General features: G+C 42.3%; 1 protein-coding gene and 1 long non-coding RNA gene across 2 annotated transcripts in view; one reads left to right on the forward strand and one right to left on the reverse strand.

The window, feature by feature from the left end:
• Positions 1-21,139, reverse strand: part of LOC147238656 (collagen alpha-1(XXV) chain-like) — a 109,585-nt gene that overhangs the window by 70,509 nt on the left and 17,937 nt on the right. The gene's annotated exons all lie outside the window — the stretch shown is intronic.
• Positions 8,567-12,599, forward strand: LOC147238657 (uncharacterized). Its single transcript, XR_015111853.1, has 3 exons — positions 8,567-8,637; positions 8,899-9,044; positions 11,766-12,599. It is a non-coding gene; the product is annotated as an uncharacterized LOC147238657 (long non-coding RNA).

A 21,139-nucleotide genomic window follows, 5' to 3' on the forward strand; every position in this document is an offset into this window, starting at 1 on the left:
GAATAAACAAGTCTTTCAGGGAGGGATGACATCATGGCTTGGGTTTTACATGCGAGGCTCACATCACACAATGCAAAATCTGGTGTCTCGTCAAAAAAACAAACAACAACAACACTTGAGGGTTATCTGTGTAATCCTTGGACAGGTTATTGAACGTTTGTATTTCTAGAGCTGAAATGAGACCATGGTCGACACTCCAAGTACCAACTGCACCGCTGCTTTGTGATTGCACACATCGGAGCTTTCAGTTAAAAGCTAACCTCTTTCGTGTGCATTGTAACATTGGCAATCTACAAAAAAAAACACAAAGTAGCCGAGGCTGACCGAATCTGCAGGTAATATCTGAATCAATTGTCTCCCATTGATAAGAGAAAACTTTTCTGCATGAAGACAATCGAGGTTCTTCAACCAGGGAACCATGAATATCATCATAATGATTGATACCAACACGTTCAACCGTCCGTTTTAGTCTGCAGGGAAGTATTGTGACCGGAAGACACCAGTATTCCCCATCATAAAGCCATGTCGCCGGCATGACTTAAAAAAAAAAAAATCACGGTTGTGAGGGCTCACGATTTGCGGTGACTGCCCTGAGATACTGTACAAGCCAGAAGAGCTGGCACAAAACCAAACCACTGTTTGTAGTGACAGGCATTCACAAAGGCCTCCCGCCACGAATCAACAAACATGCTGTGTCATGGAAATGACAAGGCCCCTCCATCAAACACATCCTCACACAAAGAGATCTTTGGGACACTGACAATGTTGGCCTTTCATCGATCTGGCATGGTCGCTTTAAATGTCCACAGACTCCCACTGCAGCCTAAGAATCAACCCGTTGCCATGGCAAACAAAATATAAACCGAGCAATGCCCCATAAGAAGGCCATCACAAGGCAGTTGTCTGCTCTTCGGAAAACAAATGTGCCTTTAAAAAAAAAAAAAAAAATCGATGATGAAACACGTGACGAAGGGACGTGGAGGAAATGCTGCATGCAGAGGGAAAGGGAATGAAAAGCTCTTTTGAAGATGATGAGACAGGAAAACACTTGAACTTTTGCTGTTTAATTTCAAGCTCTATTAACTGCACGCTAATAGAAGACTCAACCTGGAATTCAAAAACAACAACAACAAAAAAAATGTTAGCTTCTTGTTCCACCAGGGTTTTCACATGCAGGCAGGCACTCAATTACTCTCCAGTCCATGTACAGTGAAGTTCAACACACATTTTCGCTGCTGTGAAGAGGACCAACAAATTACATCTTTTAAGAGTTCCAAAAGTCAATGTGCATGTTTAAGGACATAGGCTCTCCCTCCATCATGATTATATTTGACTTTGTATACAAACAGTTCCTGGCCTTTTATGGTGCATTTCGTTTCATAGTTTATCTGAAATTTGTGACTTTCCGAGGCGACAGTAGGCTTAGCGTCAATGCACAGCTCCCCTCGCTTGAAGCGCTGCTGTAGCCGAACATTGGTTTGTGCCAGAGACACAATGCTCTCCTCGGGGCTTGGGCTTGAGCTCACTATTGGCAGGGATTTGGTTTTGGACACTTAAACCTGCCAGCAAATCTGGGTGGGCAGCTGGTAGTAACCTGAGCTTCATCTGATCAAAGCCAAGTTCTAACTCGGCACAGTCCCTGGGGCACTATTTCTAACCTTAGAGCCTGGTGCCCAACCTTACCACAACTGTCTCTACACTTTAAAATGCCGCACAAAGACTACATTGATTTCTTAATGAAAATGGGATAGTGGATTGTGTTTCTCTCGAGATTAGAAAGGCAACCACTGGAGGAATTTTGTTCTAAAATCAAATTAAGCTTTAAAAAGCAGATGCCATGCAGCAAAGTTCGGCTTTAACAGTCTTCGCTGTGTCTCTAATTGGCTCAAACATCCGAAGACATTTCATCAAAAAGAGTGAATTATTGTCGCATCAAATGATGAATATGTCGAGCAAAGTTAGATTTTCTTTGAAAGAAGAGTGGAGGGCCTTACTCATCCAGCAACAATGGTTCAGTCATTACCAGTTTTGTCTTTCCCTCACACTCATGCTCTCATTCAGGTGCAGAAAATGGAAGTGTATCGTGTGAATACTGGCGTCTCATGACGTATTTTTTCTCACGTATTATGTTCCAATTGTATTTTATGACAAAGGCTGGTAAAGGCAAATAGCTATTCTTGCTTTTTTCATGAGAAAAAAAATACACTCTTCTAATATTTGTGTATGAAGGAGGTATAGCAGCCGTTAGCTTAGGTTCCTATCTGTCTTGTGAATCCAGATGCCAGCACAGGAGATGCATCTGACTAAAGACTTTATTATTCTGCAAAAACAGAAAAAGAATCCATTTTAGCTTATTGTGGTTTCTCTTTATGTAAGCCAGTTATAACTGCTATAGGCTGCAGAAACAGTGCCCTGACGAAATAACGTGAGAGGGAAACCATGACGTACCTTGCAAGGTGAATGGTGAACACATGAAAGAGCATCAACGTTCGACCACAAATATTCTACATGCATTTGTTGAATATGTGATAGATAGCGTGCAGGGGTGTGACCTTCGCCCCTCATTTTGGGCTGACTGGCAGCCAGTGTCTGTATTGGCATTGCGATGACTCCTTGTGCGGCCTTCGATAGGAGTGGTGGCTGTGTTGAACAATTGCACGTTAGTTCATGTCATTTCTTGGGTGTCATTGTTGTTTGGTGTGTATTTTTCTTTCTCTACATGGCAAATCAATCGTACCAAACCCCTTTTAGGCAGATTCCGAGGAGTGTGGTGGCAGTGACTGGCAGCGTAAAGGGGGACAATTCTCGAATCCCTTGCATGGTAAGAGTTAAATTTCACTTAACACATTTGCTCACTGTGTGTGTGTGTGTGTGTGTATGTGTGTGTCTGTGTTTGTGGGCACGCGTGCGCACGTGTGTGTGTCCTGGGCACGACCATGTGGTGTGATAATGTCGGCCTAGGGCCACTACCAAGCCGCCTGAGTCACCTGCCCCCACCCTTGCTTCTGTCCTTCCTTTAGGTACTGAATGTGGATCTCTCAGGGTTTTATGCTGCTGTAAATCTAATTTCACTACACTGACTTAAACTAAAAGATATATGAATGTGTCATACAATAAACAGATGATTCTATGTTTCTATTGCAGCTCTCAGCATCCTTCCTTTCAATTTTCCATTGAATAAATAAAATGTAATCATTTGCTGAGCTTGAAACAATGCCTCTACCTCACTTCTTGTAACCTTGCCTGTGTGCCTCCAGCTTTTAGATACAAGTCTATCTTCCTGAGGTGCAATGCTTCAAGTGGCATTGTTCGTAATTCAATGTTAAGTCCTTGGACTCGGTCACATACATCTGTATGTAACGCTTCAAATAAAGGCCCTACCCTGGAGTGCAACCCAAATTTTGTCAAAATTTGCAATTTTAAGCATGCTGGTTGCTAATAGCAAGCTAGCTTTGATCTTTAGCGGTTTTACTGTATGTTGCAAGAGGGACTGATGGCAACACAGGAAGGGGACAGATCATGTAATGAATTAGTCTGCCAATGGCAGACTGACTTATTTGTTTTAGTTTAACTTAAATGCATTGCTAACAATTAAGCACATATCCAGAAGTTTCTGTTAAATAAAGTTAAAGAGGTTAGCTTATATTCTAAAGAACCAGCACTGCTAGCTGGCATCAAAGTACAGAGTGAGGTAGTGTTTTGAAAAGTGTTGGAAGTATTCAGGGCTACGATGCCGTCATAGACAGCGGGCACTTTCTCTCCAGTCGCCTTAGGTATACAACTTTAAATCCAAGCACAACACTAAGCTAGTTCAAGAGTCAGAGCAAAGCTTTGTCTCGTCCAAGAGTGCCAGTGTTTACAGACAGGACTGTTTAATACCATCGGCGTCTATCTTATGTCATGATGACGAAAGGCTGCGGCTGTTTGAAATGGAGTTGCCAGATTGATCTGACCCTGTTTACAATGTGCTTAGAGCTCCCTAAGGATAAATTTAAAACCTTTCCCTCAAACATCAATATTTGCATAACGTGGAATGCTTAACATGGGGATTTCATGGTAGGATTTGCAGGTTGGCCTGAAATAAAGGGCAATATTTCTCTGACAACCTTCTCTTGTACATGTGATGTGTATTTGTTGTGTCTACAGCAAAGTAGTAAACAACAAGTATCTTTTATTTTGGAGATTAATCACACGTGCTTTCTCCTTTTAAACCATGGGTCATACAGTGGCCAACCAACTGTCAGCAGCTGCAACATGTCGTAAACTGCCTGGAAATTGATTTGGCTGCAGCGCGCAGTTCAGACGCAGAGCCACTTTTCATTTATCGGTTCACAATGTTAAGTGACTGACAAAAGGTATTACTGTTGTTATAGGCCATACAGCTGTTAAATGCATTGAAATATTTAAGACAGAAATACAACTGAGGTTTAAGTCACATTGTCAGAAGAGATTTATGGAGCTCACCCTCTTCATGTTATACTACGGTAAAAAAGACTGCCATTTCATACTGTAAAAAAAGCACGTATAAATCATTTAATCAATAAACATTCACTCATCTGTCAAATTTGATATATCAGCTGAATTTCAGAGAAACAATTGTACTATCACATTGCAGTGCAAATACACCCATTTGGCTTTAAAAAATAGCCAACTTTACACCCTTTCTATTCCACTAAATGAAGTCCTTGTACGCAATGAGCACCTTCCCTCACACATTGCCAGATTATCAGCCAGTATAATCAGATCATTGCTTGACTTGGATGACCCACTGATCATATGAAATGTTATGAAATTTTGGCTGTAACCCATACTCTCGACACATGACTGTAGCATCAAATAGTAGGTTTGCTAAAAAAAGGACACAGCTACTGTTATGGCTCTCAATTTAACAGCTGTTCATGCCTTGTTGGTAGACATCACGATGCCCCCCCCCCCCCCCCCCTCCTTTTGTAAAACCAAATAAAAGCTTCAACGGCTGCCTTTTGAAGGTTACAACTTGTGATTTAGAAACAAACACACAACCAAAGACAACTAATGAATTCATCTCTTATAGGTAGGGCTGTACTGTGCAGAAAAACCTTGTATATTAATTCATATTTCATACTTTGTGTTGAAAGCCAGTCTGTCAAGTAGCTTTACTGTATACAAACAAAAAAATCAATTAAACACAGAGAGGTTATTTGACCTTGCCAAAGATTTCATTGATGGTACACTGATGAATAATATCATGATCTGAGTAATTGTACAGCTCTAACTAGGAGGATAACCTTCCTGCCAAGACTGAATCAATTATAGTACCTCATTAAATGTGCTTGCTTTGAGGTACCTGTAACCCTCATTATGGATGTGTACACTTACATTAACTTGTTTCTTCAACACCTTTGAGAATATTCTTATTTTTCATGAGATTGGGCATAAAAATTCCACATTTTGATGTGTGAAACAAGCAAGCCCGGCTCTGTAGTCTATTTATTTCACATATTTCCAGAGGGATAGATGTGAGAGAAAACCACAGGAGATTCATGGGCAAACTGATCTCAGTCAAGCCCAGTTGTTGGGGACTTAAAGAGCACGCTGAAGTGTCAACAGGTGCAGTGGCCATTTTTACTGGGGTCAGTTGAGAGCAAGCAAAATGCAACAAAAAGATACATAGGAGAATCATGTCAAGGAGGTGGAAGGAAAACAGTCCCCCCCCCCCCTCCCCCATGTGTCTGACTCATCTATCATCTCAATACATTCAGGATTTGAGCGAAATCAGCTGCTGGTGTTGATCCTCTGATTCCACAAGCAGGTGTTGCTGAATGAACCAGCTGACTTGATGATATCCAGGATTTTGCAAGTCTTCACCCCATGACTTACATGCTTGTGTCAGAGTACGGAAATGAGCATGTTGCACACAGCTGTTGCAAACTGGTATTGCAATACCAGCACTGAACTTTGATTGCCAATTTAGATGCGTTCTGCACAACATTGATCCCTCCTGCTTTCACTTATATTCCCTGCAAGGATTTGTAGAAAGTCTGCCTCTGGACAGCAGCCTTCGATATATTTCGCTTTGTCTTTCCAGTCAGCCTGGTGCTAGCAATCTGAATAGAACATTAGCAGTTACTTTACTGTTACAATCATGCTCTCTGTACCAAAATAGACACCATTAATAATCCAATTTACATGTAAAACTTGAGTTATACAGTTCGCTGTATCAGATAGAAGTGGCATTGCTGCTAAGTTAGTTTACCATGGGCTGTATAGCCAGGGCACTGAGGGCTCCAGGGTTTTAGTGTGTGGGTTCAAAAACAAAAGAAGTATTGATTACACCATGCTGGGTTGTTTCTCCCCTGAATGTTGCTTATGGTTCCCACATTGTAAATATTTCACCACAAGCCATCACTCAAGGAAATGTTTCCCAGAAGCAGGGGCAGCAATTGGTACCCATCAATCCCATGCTATACAAGTGTGTAACTTTAGAGCAAGTGGACTCTCAAAGAAGGAAGAGAATCCATGTCCCTGCAGCTACGGGGATGGTGCATGAACTGGTTCCACAAGATTGAGAGAATGTGTTGTAGGCCAAGGTTTGTACCACATATAAAAAGGAAAATATGCTCAAAGAAGACAAACATTCCATTTTGGTTTTGGTCAAAAAACTAAATAAGAGTTAGATTCATACAACCAATTACACTTGCGTCTCATGGAATTTCTCGACAGAGACAAAGGGATCTCCTGCTGTACAGGTTTGCTTATTCAAGGCCATTTAGAGAAACTATATATTCCATGTAACGGCCGGAACAGTTCCAAACGTACATAGAGAAAAGTCAGTTCATGCAGTTAGTAAAGGTACTAATTTGACATCAAAATGACCCAGCTGAGCTGAACAGGGTTGTCTCCAGGGTTTGAAACCAGCCGGAGGTTAATGTCTACACTTGCCACCTCACCAATTCTCCAAGAAATATAAAGGTGGAATTGTTGGGCATGCTTCTCATTCCCCAAATATTTTGTTGCAGCTGCTTGTAAGCACCTCTAAATAACCCCTTAAAATGTCAGGAATAGAGATGGCAAGCATATTTTTGCTGAGTTACAAGTTGGCCGATAGGTTAACGGCAAACGCTGCTACTTTGCTCAAGCTGCCTAGGATAAAAATATAACAGGCGTGAAACAGAGTTCAAGGTCTCATCCATATCATCCATAAAGGCAAAAAGTCATTTGAATTGTGTGTCTCCTCAGTTCAGGACGAGCACGACGCAATACCACATTAGGAGCAAGCGACTGGCTGCAGCATTGAACAGCTCTTAGCTCTTAGCTGCTAGCTCCATGTGCTGCGAAGACGGTGAAGAATTCAAAGAGCTAATTTGGTATCTGGGCCCTGATGCCATAGAGAGCTTCTGCGGTTTAACTCACTGAAAATTGAACCAAGGAGGATGAGTTGTCAAGTCAAGCTGGTCAGGGCAGACAAGCTGGGTCTGCCGATCAACTACTAGACAGCCTCTCTGTCGTCGCACTTCAGACAACCTCGCGTTTAAAGAATGATCAGTAGAATAATACACAGACTATGAAACTGTCTCTAGATAACTTCCCATTTTATTCCATTTGTGATTAAAAAAAAGAGCAGAAATATGCTATTATAATGGAGATGCTGCAAATGGTGCTGTTGAGTTTTCTTTCAGCACCGTCTCTTTAAGACTTAAGCATCGCAGCAGATGGCAGAAATCTCACATTTCCCCTGTGTAACTATTTTAGGCCTGAGTGTTGTTCTGCAGAGGTCAAAGGCCTTGTCCACTCTGAGGGAACCAGACCATAAACAAGTGAGTAGCCATTTCCCAACTTCCCCTTTAGTTGACGTCATAGTGCGGTATCTGTGGCATCTCTGAAGCGCCTTGAGAGTTTGGAAAGGTGGCGATTGATAGATGAGCTCAGGGAGTCATCAAACATGGCTCAGTCATCTGTCTCGCAGCCTTCCCTGTGCCAGACAGCAGAGTCTGTCTGTCTGCCTGCTAGCCTGCCTGCCTGCCCACCCGCCTGTAAGCTTTGGCAAATCTTGTCAACACTGAGTGGGTGACATGATGGCACGGTGCTGTATACGAATGTGTCAGGACCTGAGGTCAGAGCAATGTGGAGACAAGCCATTAGTCTCTAGGTTTCTAAAGCGTAACAGAGTATCAAATGCAGTCTTTTTTTATGAAAGCAAATTTGATCAAAAACTGATGCATTCAATGATCAGAACGATGGAGCCCGAGGAAAAGCTTACAGACGAGAAATTCTTGTCCTACTAGAAAATTCAGAATTCACCCTAACATTCCTTCATGTCATCATCATGAGGCGGCAAAACAATTACCATTCACATCCAAAAATGTTTAAATCCACCAACATAAATGGATTCTGCAAGATCAGAGCAGTAGACTGTTAAAAAATTGAGGTGGCACAGAAATCTGGCTGTCAAAGCCATTTTGGTGTGGACTACTGCACAGCTGCGTGTCGAGCGGACTGTCAGATTTGTTAAGTAGATGATGGATGAATGGATAGAAAACTTCCTCCTGCAATATAAGCTGCTGGAAGCACTGAATTTCATGCAACCAAAGCTCTATAAATTGAATGAGTTGGACTGAGTTCCATGGTGTTTCAAGAGATATGTTTTGACACAACCAGGTGATGAGTCATTATCGAATTGTTCAGCGTGTATCAAGCGTGATTGATGATACAATAACAGGAAAAATGCATGGGTAATATCAAACACAATATGGCAGCCATATCCTACTGACACCCCTCAAGGGTAAACAGACAAAGAACAGAGGGACCACAAACTGGCCTTTTAGCGCCACCCCCCATCCCACCCTTCTACCCACCCCCACTCTCTCTCTCTCTCTCTCGCTCTCTCACCGTCATCTGTTTTCTGTTCCACTGGCACAGTCTTGGCTAAACAGCAGCAGCCGGGATGAGCCCTGCAGCAAAGCACCAGTTCTCTCACCTTCTGTAATCCCCCTGGAGAGCCAGCCCGGAGGTGCTGCAGACACGCACCTGTCTGAGGGGGCTCATCTGGTCTCAAGACATGTCTCGTGAGTCACAACTACTAAAACCTTGTCTAGATACATTATATACTTTCTTTTAACAAGTCTTACACTTGTATCAGAAATCAATGCGATGCTGGCTAAAAATGCAGGATGAGTATCAGTGAGTATGCAATGCTAAACACTGATCCAATTCCACACAATATAAAAGTCCTGTATTGGGACCATGCCCAGTAGAACAGAATCCTCAAACTACAAAGGAAGTTGTGCTGTGGGTGGATGGATGGATGGATGAAACATAATCAAGACAAAGTCAGTAAAATGTCGAACTCCCACAAATAATACCACAATATGTTTCTTATCAAGGTTCTAGTTTGGAGGGGTGACCGTCAAACCAGAATTACGTGGCTTGGTATGTATTTGTTCATGTTTTACAAAAGGTTTAACATGAACCATGTCATACAGAAATGGTGCAATCATGTTAAAGAAGAAACTCCATGTTAGCTAGCTAGGAGCAACCTACATCCTAAAACATAAACACCCAACACCCCAGATTTCATCGTGCTAGGGCACTTTCACTGTATCCTTGGCTTAGCATCACCCATGTTGATAGTGACTACTGGAAAAAAAAAAATACAAACAGCTTTTTATATGATTTTATTATGTTTTTGTCCATCTCGTTTTAATCAAGATTGCCCTAAGAGAATTTCTTTAAAAAAATTCAAATAAATAATGTCCATTGTTATGCATGGCTGACCTGACAAGATTTTGGTGATGACAGGTCCAAGGACAAGATAGGTGTGGCCTCACAAGTGTGAGGTATCCATCACATTCTCTTTATGAGAATGCTTTGCAGCAATTTGAGGAAATTTCATCAAATTTGCCTCAAATTTCCATTGGGACTCAAGGATGACCTGAAAAAAATATTAGTGTTTAAAAGTGAAGGCAACTGTAACAGCCATTATGGAGACGTAAAACTACTGAGTAATTTCTAGTTTGAATAGGGGCAGAATGATCACGGACGAAGCCAGAGTTTGAGCTGGCAGCAATTTATAAGAAAAGAAATTCAAACTAAATGCAGCACCCTGTATTGTTTATTTGATGGACTTCTCTCTCCCCGTGCATTCCTTATGCTTCATACTTGTTTAGATTTCATTATCTTTCCTTTCTATGTGTGGGAGGACGTCGCCACCGAAGTCACACCAAAGGGAAAACGTGTGTTTGAACCTGTGCCTTGTTCTTTTGTTTGTTTGTTTTTATTTTTTCTGAAAAATTCAATAAAAATTTGAATGACAAAAAAGAAAAGAAATTCAATGCATTTTTATACATAAAAAATGGATACAAGGTTTGTGAGAATATAAATCCATCCATCCATTTTCTCCCGCTCTCTTCTATTTCAGGCTTTCAGGTGAGAGGCGGGGTTCACCCTGGACAGGTCACCAGTTCATCTCAGGGCCAACACATAGAGACAGACAACCATTCACACTCACAGTCACACCTACGCTCAATTTAGAGTATCAATCAGCCTCGTCCCCTCTTGATGTCTTTGGACTGTGGGAGGAAGCTGGAGTACCAGAGAGAACCCACACAGGAACAGGGAGAACATGCAGACTCCACATAGAAAGATCCCGTGCTGGAGCCTGAGCTCGAACCCGGAACCTTCTTGCTGTGAGGGGACAGTGCTGACCACTGCACCACCGTGCTGCCCAAGAATATAACTTCAACCCCACTCATTAACTGAAGATGAACGATCTCCATCCAAAACCAAAAAAATTCAGTGTCTCAAAACACTTACTGTTCCGCTCTGACAGTTATAGCCTCCAATATGTGTCTGGAGTTTTAAAGACAACTTTTTACAGCCGGACCACATTCCATATATTAGCCCTAAGCTTGTGTCAGCTTAGTGGACATCTATCCTCGAGTAATTTAAAGACAAAGGTGTTGATCCATCATCTTGGCAACCACACAGATACACTGGACATGTGCCACATTCATAGCGATTGCTGAAGTTGGTCCTCTTCTTCAAAGAGATCTGATGTTCTTGCTGAAATATTTGCAGCTATAGACTCAAATTACTTCAATGATATGAAATAACTGAAGAAGCCACTAACTGATCTCATGTTGAAGCTGGTAAAAAGACGTATGCAAAGGCCTTTTGTCAACAATTCTGTCTCGCTAATATAGAATTAAATGCCTGAACCACAGCTGGAAGCCTCGTAATCATCCCTTAAAGGCAGCTTGTGGCACACTATTTTTTTTCTGTGTCATTTCTCGCCGGAACAGACCTCTCTGTTGTTTTCAGGGACGCGCATGGTGCACCGCATTCACTTATTGAAGCATGCCGACTTCCTTACTCCCCAGTGTGCCTGCACGGCCTCTCGGAAGACTGTGAAGTGTGAGGAGGAAGGAAGGAAGCTATAAAAGGACACATGCAGCACTTGAGAGCAAGCGGTGCCCAGCTTGGCTTGTTTACTACAAGCACTCGCTAATGTGGAGCTCGAGTGTGGCTGATTTGCTTTGCATGCAAGAAGGTGTGTGGAAAAAAAAAAAAATCCCCATGCGGTACACACTCCATATTACAAACTGGACCTCACTGTGTCTCACCAAGTGTTAACCAAAGCCTGTCTGCCAGTGACTCATGTGGTCTATTCACAATTGCATAATTGAGAAATGGCCTTGGGGAGGTTTTTTTTTTTTTACTGTACGAATCTGTTCGCTTCTACATCTCTTAATGTCCTGTCTTCTTTCATCCTTTATTACTTCCCACAGGAGTTTGACTTCACCAAACTTTCAGCATATTTGCAGAAATGCCCTCACTGCAACTGAGGTCGTGTAAACTTGGAAAAAACAAACAAAGAAAACTACAGCAATGCTGGATGATAGAGTCAAGACAGCTTCTTGTCCCGAGATCCTGTGAGAGGATGGTTTCAATGAGCAGACGGGAGTCGAGGACCACATGAGAGAAGCAGCGATGGAAACCCTTCTGTACACACTGCAAATCAAAGTAAAGTGTTTTTCCACACACTCTGAAGAGACGGGAGGCGTGGAGCCAGACACCAGCGCTGTCTGCTCTCCTGTGAATGTCTTTAAATGAAAATGTGTTCTTTATGTACAAAGACTGAGAAAGACTCAAAGGATTGGATTGGCTGCGCCAGTGATGTGGCTCAGGTGATGGATGTACCTTTAGTGGCCTTTAACTTCTATAAATAAGGTTCAGGTCATGTATAAGCACGACAGAAACCAAGCCACATTAGAGGATAGTTGCAAATATTTTTTCTAATATACAAATTTAAATCCTTCCAGTTTGAATCAAATTAGAGGGTAATTTCTAAGATCTGAGAAACACAAATCAACAGAATATAAACGAACGCCTCAATTGATCAGCAGGGCTCTCTCTCACGTGGTACGCTGAGGAATCCCAGAAGTAATTTTCTGAAAATGAAACCAGTCAAAAACTTTTAAAAACAGGAACACTATCAAAGAAGTTTATAGTTTTTAATAAAAAAAATACATAAAACAAATTGTAGAGGAAATTATTGGATTATTGTTGGAGACAATGATTTTTTTTGGCTGTAATAGTTTTGCGCCAGACCACTATGTCATGTTAGGTCGCGTTCATTCATGCCGGAGCGTCGACGGCACCTGCTCACGCTAATGATCGCGAGAAAATATGCAAGACGGCGTGGAGTTCAGTTCAGTTCATCTCCAATTTGACTTCAGACTTCTTCTGAGGAAGAGCCAAGGCTCCAGTGTGTGTGTGTACGTGGTGAAGTCCCCAGCAGTGGATCCATGAAACCAGCGTATTTCAGACATCCCCTTTTAACCAAACACCCAGGGTTGAAACCAAAGCACATCTCGCGAAAGAACCAATCTAACCCCTGCAAAGAGGCTGGGAGGTGCTTGGTTAAGCAGGTCAAGCATCAGTCCCCTCAGGTTTTATGCTTTTACTGTCATTCTGCAGCTTTAAAAATTTAAAAATTTTGATTTTAAAATGTGTTGAGCCACTGACAAATATAGAGTTGCCTGCAATGGCTAGAGAACACTGCCTGTAGTTAACACACAGCAAAGCGTTCCCCTCGTAAAGCAACCACGGGAACTGTGTTTCCCATTGTGGTTGAGAGTGATGCGTTTTTCTTTCACCTGTCTGTCAGCCAGTCTCCCTTTACCTCACCTCATCATCTGTGGTGTCTGAGTCCGCTCCTCTTGTAGATTCTCCCTCACCACCAGCTTGCTTCTCTCTCTCCTCATTTTTGTATCTTTAATATCAGCGATATACCATTTCACTTTTGGGGAACAGTGAGATTTTATGGAGCCCTGCACGGTGTATGATTTGCATTGAGGCGTGACTGCTGCGGACGTGCACGCGTGGAAGCTTTCATTTTGATGGGTGGTGTATCAACTTGCACAGAGCAGCTCGAACAAGACAGGAAGTCCCAACACGAAAGACACAGTGAATCAAGTCAATTTTCAAAACAAAACCCCATGCCCAAACTCTCAATCACAAAAACATACAGAAAAGAAACCATGTACTCTTCAGTCACATGATACAATCAAGAGACAGTGACCGCATCGACAGGACTGAGCAAATTAACGAGCCAGGAAGGCAAAATGCACTGCGGCTGAAACGCTGCAGATGGAAACTGCAGCTGCGCTGAGGATGGACGCAATCGGCGACGCAGCCAGAACGCGACCCAGCCGTTGCCCACTGTTACACAGAACAGAGGAGAGTGCATGAGGACAGCTGAGCAAGTGAGGTTAAAAAAAAAAATCCTGCTTTCATCTAAAATGTCCGACGCTCTTGTTGTGTTGCCAGAACAGTAAAGATCGTGCACTCACACGAACACAAGTATGTAAAAATTGAAGTCTCAAACTCCAAAAAAAGCAAAACAACTTACATTACGCTAGCAGCCATTAAACTTTCCAATGGTTGGTGTCATTGTCTTACCATTTTGGTTCTTTTCCTCCTTCAAATAACCTGGGGGTTGTTGGATGTTTTGTTTCATTCTTCAAAACTAACATTATGCATGATTATAGCCGAATTTATGTCAAAATAAGATCCTTGTTTTAATAAATAATTCATATCAGAAATCGTCTATTTGTAACTGACTTGCAACAGCGCCACCAATCCAGAGGCACCCCGACACAGAGGCTGTCGCCATGGATTCAGCGGGACCCAATCAGCTGATAGTTCTGCCACCATCCACCCAATGAAATCTCAAAATCTGAGATCCTTGCCATTTTGAAGTACATGGTCGGCCATAACATTAAAAACCACCAGCCTAACACTGCAGGTTCCCCTGGAGCTACCAGAACAGCTGATGTGAACTCCACAAGACCCCTGAAAGTGTCCTGGGGTGTCTGGCACAAAGATGTTCAACAATTTGTGAGACAGGAGCTCTTCTGTACCGGACCAGACAAGCTACCCTCTGCTCCCACAAGTCTATCAATGAACCTTGGGTACTGTTTTTTTTCCTTGAAGCACAGATGAGCGGTTTTAACCACTGCAGACCAGGAAGACATCGGAAGGCTTGTCGTTTAGGCTCTGACTTGGTCATCTTGCTGTCACAGTTAGTCCCTCGTCAAAGCAATGCATAATGACATTGGCCGTTACTTTTACTCATGTCTCGGCCGAAGGGAAGGATTATCAGCAGCGTTCCAACAATAAAAGTCACATTAGCAACTCACGGGAACATCCCGACTAGTTTGAGAGGTTTTAATACATTTGAAAATTCTGAAATGGAGAAACAGAACAGTGTTTGCCATTGATTTATCTTCCACAGCCACAAGCAGAACAGCAGTACATCATCATGCTGGTCATGATAATAATGGTAATCTTTTTTTTAAAGAATAGTGACAATCAGATTATATATTATATAATATTCTTTATTTTGCCACTGACGGTGGCTGCCAAGAGTATTTTCTATTCATATTTTTGATTTCATCATACTGGAGGAACATTTCAGCAGATCTGAGTATCGAGGGGGTGAGTACACATCTACATATGAGAATTACAGCCTTGTCCTGACATCTCCTAGAATCATACATAAGCTTTCTTCAGTACAACTTTTTTTTTCCATACAAAAACAGTTCAGGCTTTGATACCGCATGCAAATATTGACTTCTCCTGGACGCTTTCACTGCGGCCTGGGGTTAAGGAGGCACAGACCTCCCCTGCTCCCATGCATGCTCCCCACACCTGCTGTGGTAGCCTTATTTACATCAGCACCGGTTGGAAATGTCAGTTTGGAGGCACAGGGCAGCCAGAGATGCACATGGATTTTAGGTATATACACACAAACACACCAAGACACATTCTGTTTCATCTCCAGCCCAGGATTTCTTGGAGTTTGACAGGGGCCGCTTTCTTGGTGGGAACTAGGAACTGTGCCAGCAGCCTTAACCTGAGCTTGAATTTCTGTGCACACACATCTACGGTACACATACAACAACTAAACAAACTACAAGACCAAACTGACATATTCAATACTTTAAGACATCAATATCAGACCAAGCCTGACCCATTGCATTCTCTTCAAGCTTCTAAATATGGCAGGAGCTGGATAAATCCCAGATACAGCTCGACAGACTGTGCCACCAACAGCAGTGATTAAAGTCACACCGCAGCACTCACACACCGACATTACTTGCGATGAAACCTTTAAGGATATTTTGTCACAGTACATAGAACAGTGCACCATTGAGCATCATCAAAGCGGGCTGCACAGAGACGGCACAGTAGACTCTCAGAGGGTCCGCTATTTTCATGAACCATTTAATGTGGGCTCCAAACACATTTATATAATTTATCATTCTGAAACGTCAGAGAAAACCCATTTTGCAAAAAGCACGCTAAAGCCCTGTTTGTTTCTGTCTCTGAGGGGAAAAAAACTTTTCTGTGGCCTGTTTGAGGAGGGATTCAGTGACCTGAACCTTCTCAGGGGGGATCCATATCAGCAGTGCACACACAGGCTCCTTCTCTTTCAACAAAGTGGGGGTTTTTTTGTTTGTTTGTTTGTTACCCACCAGTCTGTTCTCCTGATAAACCCAGTCAAAAGCCCCCAAACAGCTTGCTTTCCTATTGCTCCTCTCATTGGCGCAAGCCTTTCACCAGGATAAAGAGGCAACCGGACAGCAGAGGAGTGGATGGGATAAATGTCTCTCATGAGTCAAAGATGGCGTTGCTGCTGGTTGAAATGTCTTTTATGTCAAGGTGATTGTAAAGTAGAGCAAGGATTTGGGAGCAGATAAACCCTGTTGATTTATACATTTTGTGCCATCATTGCAAGCATAGTGAGAGCTTATTCGAAGAGTGCAGGAAGGGGAAAGAAATCCTGGCAGCCAGAGTGCAGACAGCAGCACAAAGAGGTGATTTGAGGGAACAATTATTAGGCTGCACTAGACTTGACTGGTTTGTGTGTGCACATGGGAAATTCTACAGTCCTTGGCAATTAAGCGAGGTTGGAACTGGGCCTTCAACATGGCCCTGTTTTGACATCAAGAGGTCGTAAGTAATGTCTTGATGCTTTGGTGACTTCCGAGCAACCTCTCAGTCTGATTACCCTTCTCTTTTGGCCTGTAGACATGGATGCAAAACTTGGAATATATTCCACACCACTTTTTCCAGCATTTTGTAGAGGATTCAGATTCTACAGGAGCAGGTCTGAAAAAAAGTCTTTACTCAGACACAAATAAAACTTACAAGCAAAGATCTCACACACAAAAAAAAGGCAGGCAGCAGGGGCAGAAAAGCAGGAAAGCAGGAAAGCAAGAACACACTAGGGAGACAATGAAAATCTGGCAGCGGCCGAAGGGAAACCAAGGTGTGTATAAAGAGGCGAAATACAATCTGAACACGGGCTGTGTGGGAACAAATGGAATGGTGCTGGAATTAGCCTTAAAAGCCTCAAATAGTTTCAAAATTCCAGCTCCCTCATGTCTAAAATCAATGGGTTTTTTGCTTAAATGCCTGAAATTAACAGATTGTTTCCTACTGCACTACCTCTAACACTGGTTTCAGGGAAGCCTTTGATATGACCTTACTCTTGTTCTAAATCCCACAGAAATATCAAACGACTGAATAAATAATTTCCTCTGATTTGTCAAAATAACATTCCTCTTAGGCTGAATGCACATTATACACCTCAAAACAACTCATCTGACACCAGATCTGCTGAGGTATTAGCAGTCTTGGTGCAAATGAGGGAAGTCCTTTCTCCACTTCCCCTCATGTTGACTTTGGCCAGCGTATGCTAATCCGAGAACAGGCTGGAAGGGAGCCGTCTACCTTCTGCAAACTTTAAAACAGAGAGAGGCAGTACTGATCTATTTTTGCCTTCAAAATTTGCCCTCTTGCTCTCACAAGACATCTCTCAGTATGCTTTGTTTATAAGCTGGCATTGAACAAAGGGTCCAACGAAGGGTTCATCCAGAGAACTGCAACATATTGCAAGCCCACCATTATGCGTACTCTTCATTTAAGGAATGGAACGCAATTAAAGAATGGATGTCGCTTAATTTCCTCCAATTAAATCTTGATTAAACTGAGGTTGTCATTATTAGACTGAATAAGTTTGTGTCTGATGTGAAATCCTTCATCAAACCACCAAGTCTTCTGCTTCAACTCTTTCTGCAGTGTTTGACCAAAAAACAATGTGCAAAATGTACAACTTTTACAAAATGCTGCAGCCAGGCTAGGAACCATAACCAGCTGTAGACCTCAAATCAGATTTGGCCTTTGCATCTCCATCCATCCATCGTCTTCCGCTTATTCCTATTCAGGGTCGCGGGGGGTGGAGCCTATCCCAGCATCTACGGGTGAGAGGCGAGGTTCACCCTGGACAGGTCGCCACTCCATCACAGGGACAACACATAGAGACAGACAACCATTCACACTCACAGTCACACCTACGGTCAATTTAGAGTATCAATCAGCCTCGTCCCCAATTGCATGTCTTTGGATGGTGGGAAGGCACAGGGAGAACATGCAGACTCCACACAGAAAGATCCCATGCCTGAGCCAGGACTCGAACCCGGAACCTCCTTGCTGTGAGGCGACAGTGCTGACCACTGCACCACCGTGCAGCCCCTTGCATCTCCTTTGATAAAATTCAAAATCGGTTTCAAAATACGACTCATCACCTCAATTCATCCAGACTGACATCGTCCCCTGGACACTCAGCATATCAAAAGTTAGATTTCTACTTGTTTGCCGGGTCTACGAAAACCACAGGGGCCCTATAGTGTTGTGCATGGGCAAGTAAATTGCGTTAATTAAATTGCAATTAGAACAATTAAAAGCCAAAAGGCTGCTTCAATGCCATTATGTTTAGTTTGTGTCTTATGAACCAACAGTGGCTGATGAGACATCCCAAATTGCAATGGAATTGAGGCCAAGAAAGTGTAAGAACAATTCCATTTATTGACATAGATGGTGTGTAAGTGCATACGGGAGGAAATATGATGCTATGAAGTGAACTGTCACAGCTGTTGTGGTGTGTGACGCCAACGCGCAGGTTAATTGTGGGTTGTTTTTTTTTACATCTAAGTTCTATGCAGCTTTGTGTACCTGCTCCATCAGCTACAACATTGACTTGGTTATAAATTGGTCTTTAGAGTGGTCTTAGGGTGCTTTTGCTTTTGGTCCCTTTTCCACTGGAGCCATGCCTACATATGCTGTTTATTGTATCTTGTTTTATAATACTTATATTCAGATCTCCTTTATGCGATTCCTATGACCATTCAGTTCACCGAATGTGAACAAATGATACGAACTACTTTAAACACCCTGTCAGATGTTGCAGGGCAGTTTTGCAAGCTAAAACATCTGCAGCACTGACCTCTGTCAATGCTGCACCTTGCCTCAGGCACCACCTCTCAGAGGTAGCTTCATATCCGGCCCATTTTGTCTTACTTTGCCAACACTAGAGCAAACAACCACATACCGTGGTGACTTCACACCTTGCAGTAAAGAAGAGTTTAAAAGATGACTGCAGTTTGTCCTCCGTGAAGCATTTTAGAAAATGCTTCATACTTTGATGAAAAGTTGGATTTAACTGAATCCACATTTCACAGTGCTTTCCTTTATTTCCAGTGCCTGCTACCAGAATCTCATTCATTTCATACAACTCAGTAGCATTATCTTAAACTGCAACTGGATCCAAAGCTGGAAAAATGCAGATTTATGGGTATGACATTCACAAGCAAGAGAGCTTTAACTCCTCTGGGACTCTTTGTTGCTTTAAAAATCTTGTGTTCCACTGAGTTATGTTGTGTTATTCCCTGTTCTCACCCAGACGAAACCTACACCCTTGGATTATTGAGACCTGACATTTGCAGTAATGTGGAGGCTTTGCCAGGTCCTGCCAACTGACCTCCACCTCAAACAGTGACTCAACGTTCATGGAGAGGATAGCCAATAGTGAATGAATAACTGCTTTAAGAATAGTCAGTACTACACTGGGGATCTGACGGCAAACCCACACATGTGCAACAGCTTCTCAATCATTTATTATGTTCCATGAAAAGGGAAAAAGCTGTAATCCAATCGTCAATTTGGGTTTCAATATGTTTTTGAAGTGTTCTGCATTCCTTAAATTCATATTACACATTTATTACATTTATTTGGTCATACAGGCGAGATCTGGTCACCAGCTTGGCACCAAACACGGCAAGTTCAAACTATCATATTTAACCAGCTGTGTGTCATGGGGAGTCAAGTCTCTCCTATTCTACTTTTTTGTCCCCCTCCAGTATCCATTAAAACATCTAATGTGCAACAGTGACAGTTGAGGAAAGGAGAATGGGAGGGAAATAATTTGTTTTCAAGGTCAAGCACACAGTGATGGATCCCTTCTCATCTTTGACAAAGATGATCTCTACCTGCTGCACCTCCAATCAGATGCAGACACTCGGAAGATCCGAGAAGGAAACATTACTTACCGTTTCTCTCAGGCTCACGCACCACCCACTAGATTAAAGGGAAATTCCAGGGTTGTTTTTTGGGTTTTTTTTTTCAACTTGGGCCCCATTTTCCTCCATGTGTTTGGGTCAAAATGATGGAAGGAAACCAAAATTATTTGAATTGTTCCAATATTGAGCAAGGACACCATTACCAGCAACCACAAAACAGGGGGGAAAACAGATGGAGAAGTTTGAACCAGGAGCTCTGGGAACTGGAGTTTGGACTTGGGAATCATTTGAAACGTATTGCTTCAAATGGATTCTTAATTTCAATTCCGAAATACTAGAAAAAGACAATATTGCTTTGATAACCAATTCATTTTAGTCTTCTCATTGTTGTTAATGGAGCATTTCATGAGCCAACTATTATCCTTTTTGTAAACCTACAAACATAAAACACAGTATGTCATTATTTTCCAGAAAAAAATGCCTTTAAGCAGCAATAATGAAGGGGGGGGGGGTCAGAAAACTAAAGTGCATTCCGTGCACAACACCTAGATGGCTTCAAACAAAGCAAATACATGAGCAGAGGTGAACTTGACCCCTGTCGAGTACTCACAAATCCATGTCTTGAGCTCACAGACATTTTTTTCCGACCTGCACCACGTCTATGTGAATCTAGAATGCAGACAGTGGCAACCACATGTTAATCTTAAAGTTTATCGTAACCCTATTGACCAACCAGGAGCGCCAGCAAAACTGTCTAAAAATGTCCAGTACATCATCTGATGTAATCCCTGTCTTCTTTATCCATCCATATGCTGCATAATCCTTAAACCATTTGATTTGGGATACAAGCACACACTATTACCGTGATCGGCTGGCGTATTCAGTCGGACCAACTCGTTTGTGCTTATGCACGGAAGCATTCCACCTGTGTTATAGTTGGTTTTCAGTTTAGTTGGTGCCTTGGTTGAAGAAAAAAAAAAAAAAGTTAATTTTCCTATTGACCATTACTACCAAAGAGTTTCAATAGGTTTGACCACCATCTTCTCCAGCTGCTATAACTATGAATGCAAATGCTGCCACTCATCCTACCACACACTGACCCTGAAAAAAACAGAGAAGCACTTATCTAGGATTGCTGTGAGGACAGTAAACATTTGCAGTGTGCTACAAATATACTGAACAGTAACGGCTGCCTTTAACCTCTTCCAAATAATTTTAGAGCCCACGAGACATAA

The sequence above is a fragment of the Aulostomus chinensis genome, chromosome 24, assembly GCF_037954235.1.
Source record: "Aulostomus chinensis isolate RoL2024-O1b breed Wild chromosome 24, RoL_Achi_v1.0, whole genome shotgun sequence".
Classification (NCBI taxonomy): Eukaryota; Metazoa; Chordata; class Actinopteri; order Syngnathiformes; family Aulostomidae; genus Aulostomus; species Aulostomus chinensis.